The sequence below is a fragment of the Castor canadensis genome, chromosome 6 (genome assembly GCF_047511655.1).
Source record: "Castor canadensis chromosome 6, mCasCan1.hap1v2, whole genome shotgun sequence".
NCBI lineage: Eukaryota > Metazoa > Chordata > Mammalia > Rodentia > Castoridae > Castor > Castor canadensis.
Window position 1 is genome coordinate 5,346,103 of NC_133391.1, and position 14,677 is coordinate 5,360,779.

A 14,677-nucleotide genomic window follows, 5' to 3' on the forward strand; every position below is an offset into this window, starting at 1 on the left:
TGTCCTCCCACTTCCCTACCTTCTCCTGGGAGCTGTCCTGCCTTGTCTGGCCCATTGCAGCTGTAACTCCACACACTTGCTTTTGTCTGGTCTTGGAGAATTCAATGGTGTAAATTTCAGCTCCCTGGAAGGCAGACACAGAGCCTCCTGACAGAGTTCAGAACCCCAGGTGATGCACTGCTGCTCACTCTTTCATGTTGCCTCCTGCAACAGGGCTTTCACTAACACATCTCCATACCGCTCAATGATGGTGAACTCCAAACACAAAATACAACACCACGTGGAGTTCAATGTGCAGTCTTGAGTCCCACAAAGACAAGACATTCTGAATCATTAAGAACTAAGTGGAAGATTGTTGACATTCCTACAGCCCAGCAGGAACCAATTGCAAGATTAGAAGGCTCCCAAAGTCATAACCAGTCCATAACCAGCGAGAAGCCGAACCATCTCTGAATGTGCAAACAGAGAAACAACTAACCACATTAGAATGGGAAGAACAACTAGCAGCTCAGCACTCCTGACCCCTGACCCCTGAATTGCTTTATGGCTACAGGCTCCATTACTCAGCACCTGCTTGGTGGTAAGTCCTGATTCCTGTCACACAAAGGAATGCAGAACCCCATACTCTCCCCTATTACATGACCTGCTACCTTTACCCTGAAACAGCAGGAAACCAGCACCCCTGTGCAAGTGGGATCCAGGGCTCCCTCTGCTCCATGTATACCAGAAGGTGCAAGCCCCGCAGGCTTGATTCCCTATGCTGGAAGCAACATGGTACTGTGCTCCTGAATACTCATGCAGGCAATCAGTCCCAGAACTCCTCTGATCGCAGGCCTGGCTCTCCCAAGTAGAGACAGCAGCTGCATGCAACTGCACTCCCTGAAGCCTGGGTGGGAAATCAGGCCCCAGAACAGCTGCTGCTTGCAGGCTTGAGTCATTGAACTGCACCCTTGATGTCTGTGCTGGATAGGAAGACCAAAAGTCCCTGCTACACGAAGGCTTGATTCTCCCATGCTTGCAGTCCTACTGCACTATCCCCTGCAGCCCACACCTGGAAAGCAAGCCCCAGGACTCCCACTGCTTGGAGGCTTGGTTCCTCCACACCTGCAGCAGTTGTTGTGGCTCCAGGGAGCCCAGTGCCAGCTTACTTGCTGCCTGCAAAAGTGTGTCCCCATGCCTTCAGGTGATGCTATGGCTCCTGGAAGCCCACGCCCCAATGCAAGTAGACCCTAGGGCCTCCCTGCCTGGTGGGCACCAGACGATTCAAGTCTAATGCTTTGCTACTGCACAGATACCCTCACCTTGCTACTCAGTGCCAGGAGTCTGCCACCACACCTAAGTGACCCCAGGCTCCAAGCTTTGCTATTCTGCTGGAGTATATACACACTGGAGTATTATTCAGCCACCAGGAGTAATAACATGAGGTTTTAAGGTAAATGGATGCAATTGGAGGACATCATGTTAAGTGAAGTTAGCCAGGATCAGAAACACAAAAGTTGCATGCTTTCTCCCATATGTGGAAGATAGATCCAAAGATATACATATGTACAAAATCAAGCAAGATCTTATTCAAACTCAGTTGCAGAACATGTTTGTAACAGTGTAACTACTCTGTGGATCTCAGCGAAAGAGGAAAGGAAAAGAGAATGATAGAGCATCAGTAATATTGCACACCATAAGATGTGAAGGTAGAGGTTATAAGGATGTGTACTCAAAACTGTTGAAAAACATGGGGAATAGAAGTAGGGGGGTAAAGGAGAGTATTGGAAGGGAATGAACTGATCAAAGTGAAACACACCCACAGAGGGCATACATTGACACACCCCTTTGAACCTCAACTTAAATGTTAATAAAGAAAACCAGGATTGAAAAATAGGCACAGTGTGTGCAAGGTAGGGTACTAGTGGGAAGGGGGAAGGTGAAGGAAGGAGACTAGTGAGACAGTATATAGTTGATAAACATCAAATACCTATATGAAACGGAAGTAAATGTCCTCTTGCAATTGCTTTAAGTGGAGGTAGAGGGGGCCGAGGGGAGAGACGATGGGGGCAATGTAAGTAATGTACAGTAGAAGTCTAATCGGAATTGTCACTATGATTCCCTCCTGTAAAATGAATGTTTCCTAAAAAAATTTCATTAGAAAAAGCAATATGGGTTCCAATATTCAGTACACATCCAGTAAGTCTTGTGAAGTGTCATAAAATGAAACAAAAAAAATTACAGAAGCTTGCAGGGTCACCTCTGCAAGCCCAGCTAAGGGGTGGGTCCCACCACAAAGATTTATGGCAGCTGTCCTGTGCTCTAAAAATCAACCATTTATAGACACATGATTCTGCATCTTTGCAGAGTGGAAAGAGTGCTTCTTAAGAGGGATGGTTGAAAAGATTGTGACAGAAAGTGGAGAAGAGTGAAGTCTGGGTGCAGTGTGGTGCTTTATGTAAACCATGCAGATAGAGGAGCACCAGGGTGGTTCTCAGGAGCCACCAGGTTCCATGGAGAGTTGGGGATCAGATCCATGTTCTCTCTCCTTAAAGAATTCTCTGCTCTGAGTTTTCCTTCCTGCTGAGTCTCCTGTCCTTTGTAGGGCTGTGCCTGCTGTGATCCCCTTAGTGCTCAGCTGTGATTCGGTAACATCAGCATTCAATTTCCATATGCTGGGAGAGGAGGTGGGGCCAGCATTGCAGCCAGCAGAAGGGCCATGGGTGCAGTACCTAGAGACTGAAGTCAGGTGCCATCTCCACCTTGGCAGTTGGCATAGAATCATGCAAATCCCTTACTTTGACCTCCTTTGAGTTCACATTCTGGGGAAAATAATAAGGAACTCAGTCAGTGTTATCATATTTCAAAGAGTTACTCTTCTCAGAAAATCAAATGCAACAATTGGCAATAAATTTGCTCTAATTTACCTTGTTTCCATGCTGCCTTCATTCTCAAATACATGAAATTACCCAAACAAGCCCCATCTCTGAGATCTTCAATCCTTTAGGTTCTCTTTCTAGAATGTCCTGGGCCCATTACAATACAGGTATTCATGCTTCACAACTTTCTCAGGCTAAAAAAACGAGTAGAGTCATTTCTAATGAATGATTCCACAAATAAACCTCAGCAAATTGTATCCCCCGTCTTCATTTAATGTTGTCTCTACTCTCTCCTTGCCATTGGTGATTTCCATACACCTTATCAGACTGTGAGATTATACAGGGATAGTCTGAATATTCTTCACTGTTAATCCCTAATCTCTAGCACAGTGAGTTTCCAAATAGTTTCAATACATTGAGTTGAGAGGGATTACTGGACCTCTGCATGTCTTTACCATGGGAATCTTTACTAGTCACCCCATCTTCCTGGATGGTTTCTGTAAAAAGAAGAATTATCTATGCAGAAACTAAAAATTCAGGCTGATCCATCAGAATTCTGTGGAGTAATGATGCCTACAGAAGAGACCAGAAATAGATGACACAGAGTTGTGGCTGAACCAAGCAGTATTTGTACAGCCATACAAATGGATATACCGTAGACAGCAGATTAAACGGATTCTTAACTGAAAATGGACCTATCCCTCTGGAACATGGCATGTCTGAAATCAATGTGTGTGTAAGAAGCGGAGAGAAAGATAGGAACCCTCATAGGTGGACCCAACACCTTGGCCACAAGTGATATGAGAGATGTCATTGTAGGCAGCACGCATAGAAGTTAGGACTCCAAAAAGATGGTTTCAGTTTTTCCTTGGTACAGCAGACATTAGAGAAGAGGAGTTCTGACTTTTTGATGAATGGGTGACTTCTCAAATGGCTGAAGAAGAGGCTTTGGAAGCTGGTCAGGGGAGTTCTGTAATAAGTGTCTCTGTCACCTGTGAGCCTCTCTAATGGAATCCTTACGGGAGAAAGTTTAGAAATCGTACAAGTTCATTCTCACCATATTTAGCTTCACAATTTGAGGAACACATGACAAAGTACCCCTCAAAGTACTTAAGTCTCAATGGAAACAGAAAACACTTAAGTTGTGCTTGTGGACATTGCTTTTTCTTTACCCTTTCTCTCTGTAAGCCTCTTGGAGAATCGTACAGGCTGTGCATCACCTGGTGTTGGAGGAGACAGGGACCCTCTCCTCCTTGACAGTTAGTATAGAACCATGCTCGTGTCTGTTTGACCTCCATTCAGTTCACATTCTGTGTGGAATCAAAAGCTCAGTCAGTGTTATCAGTAAGACCAAACATCATTTGTTCTCAAGAGAAACTTAACTGAAGTCATTTGTATTAAATTTTCTCTAACTTTTACTGGTCTCCATGGTTGCTCTCATCTCAAAAAATGAAATGTGAAATCCATTCTAACAAGCTACAACTCCTGATATTTACCATATATATTCTTGTACTTGCAGTGCCTTTTGTGCCCTACAAGATGAATGATCATCCTTCAGGACCCAGATAAGGCAAGAACAATTTCATTTAGGTTTTTCCTCACCACCATTCCTTCAACAGATAAAATGACTTCCACCTCTGGACAACTTCTATCCTCATCACTGCTATTATTTATTTTCCTCTATACTTTCTACCACATTGATGGTTTCCATGCATATTTCACTTCACAGATGGTGATATTATCAAGGAACAATCTGAGTATTAACCACCATTATGTCCCAAGTCCCAAGCACAGAAGCATTCAGGCAGATGGACTTGGGAGAGGTTCCTGGGCTTTTCTTTACATGTCCTTTTATTAGGGTCCTTGCTGATCATTCCATCTTCCTGTAGTGTTACTATAGCAAGAGAAACTTTCTATGCCTCACTACCATCACTGCAAATTCAGGCTGACATACTTGCACTATGTGGCCAATGGCCCCTCAAGGACAGACTGAACCTGGATGACCAGATTGATGTCTGCACTGAGCTGTATCGATTCATGCAGTTCTTATGGCACCCATTCAGAGCGATGTGCCATAGACAACAAGTTAGACAGATTCTTCATAAAAATGGCACTATTTCCCTGAAACAATGCATATCTGGAACAATGGGTGTGAATGAATAGAATGATAGAACAACAGCCCAAGCACCATGATCACCAGTGACACAGCAGAGGTCAGTACCTGCAGCATGCACCAGGATGCAGGACTCCAGAAAGATGGTTCCAGCTTTTCCTAAGGGCAGCAGAGGTCAAAGCAGATTTGATCTGGCTTTTTGATGAAAGATGATGACCAATGGCTGAAGAAGAAGCCTTGGAAGCTGGTGAGGAAAGTCCTGGAATAGCTGTCTCTGTCACCTATGAGATCCCCACAATCCTGATGGAAGGAATTCCCCAGGTGAATATTCAGAAATCACACAATTTCATTGTCAAAACTTAGACCCATCTTCTGTGTATTCTTAGCCTTATTGTTATAGGAATGCATGATTTAAAAAACCCTCAAAGTTCTCAAAACTCAACAGAAATTGAAGACACCTAAGCTGTGCTTATGTTCATCAGTTTTTCTTTATCCTTCCTCACTGTCAGCCTTTCTATAAAAAGATATGGACGGTGGGTTACCTGAACTTGGAGAAGTCAGGGTTCCTGTCCACATTGGTAGCTCAAACAAAATCTTTTTTACGCCTGCTTTGATCTCCTTTCAGTTCACATTCTGGGTGCAATGAATAAATGACTCATTCAGTGTTGTTGGAAAGCCTCTTGTTTGCTGATCACATGCCACACCAACCCTTTCTACCCTTTTAACTTGCAATTTTTTAGGACTAGTGGACACTGGCTAGGCATTGGTGAATACCTGACAGGTAAAATATATCCATTCACAAGCATCTTGCCTACCTCTAATAGGATCATGTGTATTAGGCTGAAATGTCTACTATCACAGTTTGTTTTCTTTGTGTGAAGGCTTTCAACAAGACATATCAGCTAAAATCAATACTTACCCAGGTAAATGCTAATTTAAAAAATGCATCTATTTATCCATGCATTAACAGATGACGTCTTGTGTTGGTATTGTGCCAGTTGTAAGTCTCTTTGCATATAAGAGACTTGCCTGGGAGTTGTCCCAGGTAGAGTGAGAGACACAGGAATGTGCTGAGATGGTGGAGGGCATGTGTCATTCCTTTGGCATCTAAGGAAAAATGGAGCCCTTCAAATATGTTAATAAGAAAGAAGTGACAGAAAGCTCGAATAGCAACAAAGACATGAGATCTTTCAGAACCAACACATCTCATCTCACCAGGGATAAAGGGGATGAAAATCATAAAGGTAGTAAATGTATTGATGACTTTGGTCTCCCTTTCTGTGTTTTCAATGAGACAAGCAATAGAATTGATTCCAAAAAATAAGTTAGTGTATGTTCTTATAACTATTGACAATTAAATCACCTAAACCCAAGCCATCCTGATTTTCTTTGGGAATCAAACCTCTATGGAAATGCTCATATTTTCATGTTCATCCAAAAGTCACAATACTTGTGAAGATGTATAATAATTTCTTTATCCATTCATCTGTTTTTAGGAACCTAGACTGATTACATAACTTGACTATTGCAAACAGTGCTAGAATAAACATGGTTCTACAGGTATCCTATTGTATGCTGACCTTAATTACTTGGGAGTAATTAAAGTATTAATGTATTAAAGTAAAGCATACTTCCGGGAGTATTCCCAGGAGTGGTACAGGTGATTCATATAATATTCCTATTTTTTATTTTCTGAGGAACCTCCATATTAGTTTACATAGTGAATACACTAATTGATATTCCCACCCAACATCATAAAATTTCTTTTGAGAAGTACATTGGCCCATTTATTGTTTGGATTCCTCTTCTTTTGGTTTTTGATTTTTGAGCTCTTATATATCCTAGACATTAATCCTTTATCAGACAAATAGCTAGCAAAGATTTTCTCTCATTCTGTCCCTTCACTCTGGTAATTGTTTCATGTGCTGTTCAGAAGATTTTCAATTTGATGCATTCCCATTTGTCAGTCCTTGCTTTGATTTCCAGAGCCATAGGAATCCTATTCGAAATGTTGTTCCCTATGTCTACATTTTGAAAGGTGGGCCCGATGTTTTCCTCTAATAATTTCAAAGTTTTAAGTCTTAAATTAAGGTTTTTGATCCATTTTGAATCAGTATTTTGGCAGTGTGATATAGGAATCTGGTTTCAGTCTTCTACATACAGATAACCAGTTTTCCCAAAAACATTTGTTGAATAAGAAATCTTTTTCTCTAAAAACATGATTTGAAAAATTTTTTGAAATTCAGATGTCTGTAGTTTCATGAGGTTGATTATGGGTGTTCTATTCTCTTTTTGTTTGTATTTTTTAGCAGTAACATGCTTTTTTTTTCTTACTATGGCTCTGCAGCATAATTTGAAGTCAGGTATCGTGATACCTCCAACATTGTTGTTTTCCTCAGTCTTTTTTGCTTTTGGGTGGTCTTGTGTATTTCCATATGAATTTTAGGATTGTGGTTTCTATTTCTGGGAGGAAAGTCACTGGGACTTTCATGGTGATTTTGCCAAATCTTTAGCTAGCTTTCAGTAAGATTGCCAATTTAATATTAATTCTGCTGATGTATGAACATGGGAGTTCTTTCCATCTTCTAGTGTCTTCTTCCATTTGCCCATAATTTTCTTTTTGTCTGTGTGGTTTTCCCATTTTTGGTATCCAAGTTATACTGGCTTCATAGTATGACTCCTTTCCTTTCTCTTTTATACACTGATTTGAGGAACATTGTTGTGAATTCTTCTTTAAAGATCCGATCACATCCAGCCATGAATTGGTCAGTTCTTGGACTTTTCTCATTAGAAGGCTGTTTTCACTGTTTTAATCACAATATTAATTATAGATCTGTTTATATGTGGTAGGCCATAAGTGTCTAGAAATTTATACATTTCTTCTAGATTCTCCAGTTTACTGGAATGTAAATTTTCAAAATATCCCCTAAAGATTGTGTGGATTTAATTGAAATGTGTTTGTCTCCTTTTTGTTTTATAATTTTATTAATTTTGGTCTTTTCTCTTGCTTTTGGTTAGTTTTTCTAAGTGTATGACAACCTTATTTATATTTTCAAAGAACCAACTCAGAGTTTCATTGATTCTTTGTGTGTGTGTGTGTTTTAGTTTCCATTTCATATATGTCTGCCTTGACCTTTATTATTTCTTTCCTTGTACTAATTCTAGCATTGGTGTGTTCTTTCAGAAATCTTCATTTAAATGAGATCATACACTATGTAGACTTTTGTGTCTATCTTGTTTAACTTACCATGATGTTTTACAGTTCAACCATGTTGTAGCATGTGTCAATATTTCATCCCTGTTGTAGCTGAGTAATTCTCAATTACGTGTATGTGCCAAAGTTTATCTATACACTCATCTGTGTATCAACACATTTGGGTTCTTGCAACTTTTGCATATTGTGAGTTGTAGTGTTATGGACATGTGAGCACCTGTGTTTGTTTGCATAATTGTTCTTAATTCTCTTACATAGGTTATATGGCTACAGTATGCCTAATTTCCTGAGTAACTACCAGACTGCTTCCCAAAGTAGTGGCACCATTTTATGTTCTCAATAGTAATGTGTGAGGATAGCAACTGTCTATATCTTGACCATCATTACTTATTTTCATTTTGAATAGCTGTTCCACTTACAATGAAGTGCTAAATTTTCTGGGATTTTGATTTTTTGAAGATACAAATGCATAAGAAGGTATAAGACAGGCCTGATTCAAGGGACAAGAAAGGGTGGAGTTAAGATTGTAGCCCAAGTGGACCCTAGGCTTTCTGTGGACTCTAGGGACATTATTTCTCTCTGTTCTTTGGAGATCCAGCAAGTCAGTGTCCTTGTACTGTGACCAGTCTACAGATGATTTAATGTAATTCAGCCTCATTTGACTAATTTATAAAATGGGTGCTTATGATCTTGTGTTTCCCTCTAAAAGGAGCACATACAGACCAATCCTGGCCTGTGACCCACAGTTGATTTGGCATCTAGACCCAAAACTCTAGCTCATCCGGCCTTATACTACAAAGATCATGGGACCAGCCCAGCACATGCTCAACAGTCTCTTTATAAATGTTCACTCCAGATAACAAGACTTCAACTAGAGGGCAAAAATCATAGTCACACAAAATTGCATAATGTACTTTCTTGTCTCAACAAGAGGAGATATGAGTTTCAGTTGTAGTTGAAAAGTGATTAAAAGGTGGGGTGTTTATTCACAATAGAGATTTCTGTATGAAATGCTGTATCAGGAACATAGATATTATACATGTTCAAGACCTGTATTGTTTCTCTCTCTAAAACACCATGATTCAAGGGAATTCATTCATATGATGTGTGGGTGGTTTAATTTTATTTGCTTTTTTTTGTTTCAGCCAGTTTCCTCCTTCCTTTCTTCATCCCCTTTCTCTCTCTCCCTCCCTTCCTTCTTTCCTTCCTTTATCTCTCCCCTCTCCCTCCCACCTTGCATTTAAGGATAAGAATAATTGTCATTAAGAAAATCTACCAGGAGCAAGCCAATTTCATACTCTCAACCTGTCTAAATGAGGCAGTTTTAGAATGAACTTCCTAAGATTTATGTGTTAACCGAGGTCATGGTTTAATATTCAAAAAGAATGATATCAGGAAGACAGTGCTAAGTAAAAACATGAGGTATTTGTCATTATTGGTGAAATTAAAGAACTTAGTTTTGGGCTTCTATTTTACTGTATTTTCTTTGGAAGAAAGTGTCCAAAAATCTTGATTTTTAGTATTGCATTGTAATTGTTTCAAATGTTGTGTTCCTTGGGTGAATTATAAATTCTATTCTCAATTTACCTGGAGTAGGGTGATCAGAACCTGAAATGCATAAGACTTATGTGGGGATTTGAGGTCTTTGTTTAATATTTAAACAGGATTATGCCAGTGAGTCAGCTATGTAAGGAAATATCAGATATGTGTCATCATTTATTAGTTGCAACATAATCTAGTTGGCTCTTGGTGGCAGTCGCCACTCCTGCCTTCATTCCCTTTACTCAAAGTTGGCAACCTTGGAAGCACTGGACTTATTCCGTGGAATTGTAGGACACAGGACCTGGAAGAGGTAGTTCAAAATGCCAGTAAGGGAAATTCAGAGTAAATGCACCTTCCTTTGGCCAAATGGTTTTAAATATAACTATTTCTTCTAGCTTCAGTTATTATTTGCATAGAGATTTTCCCATCATTTTACTTTCAACCTATATGTGTCCTTAGATCTAAAGTGAGGCTATTGTAGAATGAACATAGTGGGTTTCTATTTGTTTTTACCCATTGTGCCAATCTATCTTTTGGCCACTGAGTTTATTCCATTTACATATCAAGTAATTTCTGACAGGGAATTGAGTCACTACTGCAATTTTGTTATTTGTCTTCGGCATGTCATGTAGTTTTTGGTCACTTGTTTCTTTCCTTACAGACTTTTTTGTGTATTTTACAAAAGAAGGAAACAACCAAAATGTCCATCATGAAAGAAAGAATAGACAAAATGTGACATGTGCCTGCAATGCAATATTCAACCATGAAAGAAGAGGCAGAGAGAGCCAAGTCTTCCTGAAGGTTCTTCTGGTTAGGATATGGAGACTCTTGGTCCTCTTAGTTCCATTCTGATCAATTTCCTTACAGACAGAGGAGGAAACTGGTACAGTCGTGGCCAAGGCCTCATGCTTTCCATCCTTCAAATTCAGTTGATTCTCAAGTCTTCTTTCAAAGGAGAGATTTGAGGGAAGAAAAAAATGGGTCAACTGTGTCAAATATCACTGGGAATTTCAGTGAAGGGTTCTTTTACTGCATAGCATTATTCCCATTTGCAACTTAATATTTATTTAGCCTGTATGTGTTTATTATCTTTTTCCCATCTGAAAAGTTAAATTACATGAGGACAAGGATTCTGACTCTCTCATAATTAGGGCTTGACACATAACCTGAACACAGCAGGCTTACAGAGGAACCAGTGCACAATGGTAGTGAGGAAGGCACAGTCTCCTCAAACCTGAGAGAGAGCATTCACGGACCCGCCTCTCTCTTTAACACCCCAATATGAGGCCCAAATAACTGGCTATTTCCTCTCTGCAGCAGAGAAATCCAGACATAATATGCTTCCCCAAATTATCAAGCTCTAGAACCTGTCTAGAAAGCATGAAGCTCTTTGTTCAATCCCAGCAGTGCTAACCCCAAAAAAAGTCAGATAAGGTATGCACTGTGGAGAGTGATGTGTACTTCATAGCCGAGTTACACACTTTATAACTACTTAAAGATTTTGCACAGTCAAAATCACAGATGTGAAATTTGAATCTAATGCTCAAATGATTCCAGTTTTTGTCTGCCTCCCCCACACTGAGAGCAATTTCCTCAAATAGTAGTACTCTGGAAAGGCTTCCATGGAGGTAATACTTAGGCTAACAGTATAAAATAACAGAAATATCAGTCACATGTGATCCACACATCACTGAGACCCAGGAAAACCTGTCCACTTTTCCTGCTATCTGAGTCTAATGCTTTTGAAGGTTAGTTGAGATTATACTTTGAAGCTTTGCTGAGAGCACTGAGAAAGAAGCCCAGACATTCAATGTGGATAAGGACACTTATACCTGTGTGATTGTTGTACTGTGGTTCTGTTTATTTGTGTCCATCTTCAACCAAGTAATATCTGAGTCTTAGTCATCTTTGTACCTTAAACACTGAGAGCTGTACTTTGAAGGTCCATAGCTAGTGCCCACCATGTGGTGTCTTTATTCACACGTTCAACACAACCTTTGGCTTGTAACACTCTTTCTGTTAGATGATGTTACTTCTGTGGAATAGACTGGCACAGAGAACGTTTCTTCTCTTCTCCTTGGAGATCAAGATGATTTACATTGGTTAGGACTTGGTGCTGGCTTCATGTTAGGCCAATACAATGAGTAACTTTCAGTTTTAGCAAAGATTCCAATCATACTGGCCTGGAAAAGTGATTAGTAGGTGAGTGATAGGTTATAAATTCCAATAACACTGACCAGGACACATGATGTGTAGGCTAGGTGATAGATCAGACAGTCCTAGTTATAATATGTTTTTAGAAAGTACATGTTTTGGAGGATGATAAGTTTCCATCGTGGGTTGTTGACCAAAATAAAATCAGAAAGGATTGGGTTTATGTGGGCTAATGGTTACAATGAGCTGACATTCTGTCTTACCTTTTTTGGATGCATTCTGTGAACCTGTACACTTGGGGACATAGAGAGGGAATCTTGCTCATCACTATGCTTTGTATCTTCATGACTTGTTCCCTGGTGAGCTGAGGTGGGTCCTTAATTTAGAAAGACCTATGGAAAGCTACACAAGGAGTAGCCACAGAGTTCAGAACCAGAATCTCAACCACATTTGCTCTTGCAGAATTGAGTCTCACTATTTTTCATTGTAGCCCCAGTCAGGGAATATCAGGTGTTGTTGACTCTTGGTGAACACAATCAAGAGAGGAATTTTCAAAATTGTGATAATGAACCTGTCTCATTTCTAAGCACTCTGTCTTGAGGTCTCTCCTATCAGGACTGTGGGTGGGTTCACAGGTGATGAAGACAACAATTCCTGGAGTCATTTGACCACATTCCATGGACTCTTCTTCACTCATTTCAGTAATCACAAAATCACCAAAAGCTCAGAACCTATCTGCTCTGCCCTCCACTGCCACAAAATAGAAGCTGGAGCTGTCATGTGGAGTCCTTGATGGTGTATTATTACCAGTGGAGACATCTGCCATGTCATTCTTGGTTTGGTATTTGATTTCCCTCTGCCCATGTGGGTTGCTGTGTTCTATCCTTGCACAGCTATAGACATGTGACCTACAGCTTTCTAGAGAGATGGGGACATTTGTTGCTCAAGGATTTGATATTGGATCAAATCGGATATCCAGTGGCATACTCCTCTAGGGGCTGCCCCAATACTGTTGGGTATATCCATTAGTTCCATGTCATCCAGTCCTGGTCTCTTGTAACCACCACTGCTGCACAGGATGACAGTGAATCAGCATAAAGTGATATTAGCTGACTCACAGGAAATTCCTCTTGTCATACAGACAATCCAGGAAGAAGGAGTGGCTGGTGGCCGGCAAGGACTCAAAGTTAAAGGACATGCAGGGGCCCCCTTGGATCTTTCCCAACTCACCTCAACCAGTGCCTACTCTATTAGGGACTAGGAACATGACGAGAAACAAATCCAGATTAGTTCCTTTATAACCTCACAATCTGGCAAGGTAAATATGCATGTGAACCATCAGCAGTGGTAGAGAGAACTGTAATAGAAGTTGTGTGGAAAGAGTTCTGATAAGAATGAGCAACCCCTGGTCTTACTGATAACACAGACTGAGTGTTTATGATTTCCCATAAAATTGACCTCAAAGGAAATCAAAAAGTAGAGGTGAACATGACTGTTTAAACATGGAGAGAGCACCTGTCTCCTGCAACTGTAGATGATGCACCACCTTCCTATTCTGCCAAGGGCTGATGCAGTAGAAAGATAAAGAGAAAATTTCATCCACTACCACTAGTTAAGTATCCTCTGTTTCTGCTGAAGCTTAAGAACTTGTAGGGGTTTTTGTCTTGTGTTCCTCAAGTCAGCAGGCTAACCATACAAAAAACATGGGTGAGAGTGGTGATAATGAACTGTGTGATTTCAAAACCCTCAGTCTTTGGGTCTCTCCCATCAGGAGTGGGTTGGGTCTCACAGGTGACAAGAATGCTCCTACAGAGCTCCTCTTTACCAGCTTGCGAGGTCTCCACTTCACCCATTTCCGTGATCACCTATTTATCCAAAAGACAAAGCCATATACTCCAACCTCAACAGGCCTAATGAAAAGGCTGGAACCATGTTTTTGAAGTCCTGGGTTCTGTGTGTACAGCTGCAATGACATCTGTGATGTCATTGGTGGACAATGTATTAGGGACCCACCTGGCCATGCAGGTTGCTCCACATTTTCTCTCCTTTCACACCTAATGACCTCACCTGTGCAGTGCTCTAAAGAGATGGGGCCATTCTTAGGTCAAGGATCTGTCTAATTTGCTGTCTGTGGCACACTCCTTTGAAGGAATGCTCAAATATTGCTTGGTACAATCATCTTCTCTGTGTCATCCATGTCTGGTTTCTCTTGCAGGTGCCATTTATCCATGAGATCCTGGTAGACCAGTCTGAAGTTTTAGTTATGGGTGTCCAGCACAGGCAATTCCTGTTGTTATAGTAACTATCCAGGAAGATGGAGTGATCTTCATGGAGTTACAAGAAAGGAAATGCAGGGGCCAGGCAATGTCTCTCAACTCAACTCATCCAAGTATTCAGGATACCCATTCTGGATAAAGTATTCTGCACTTTAAAGTATTCTGGACTAGGCACTTAGCAGTACATAATACCCATGCAATCCTGTGATGAACTCACAATCTGGTGAGGGAAACATGCATGAAACATCAGTGGTGACAGAGAACAGACAAGGCAATAAAATGCTGGGAGTATGGAAGTTGGCCAAGGGAGGAAGTAATTTTATTTGTTGGAGGAGATTTGTGAGGAATGGCTCTAGCAGATTGATTTTATTTTTTACCTATTCTTAGTTTTGCATATCAATGTGGCCTTTGTAAGGGGCACATGATCATTGTAGGAAGAGGAACCTGCACAGGTACATATCTGTAGGTGTAGCTTGTTTGAACAGAGTTTATGTATTTTACAATAAAAACAACCACGCAA

The 14,677-nt window shown here is 40.6% G+C and overlaps 1 pseudogene; it reads right to left on the reverse strand.

Moving 5' to 3' along the window:
• LOC141424244 (cytochrome P450 3A4-like) overlaps positions 1–14,677 on the reverse strand; it is a 148,369-nt pseudogene that overhangs the window by 45,838 nt on the left and 87,854 nt on the right.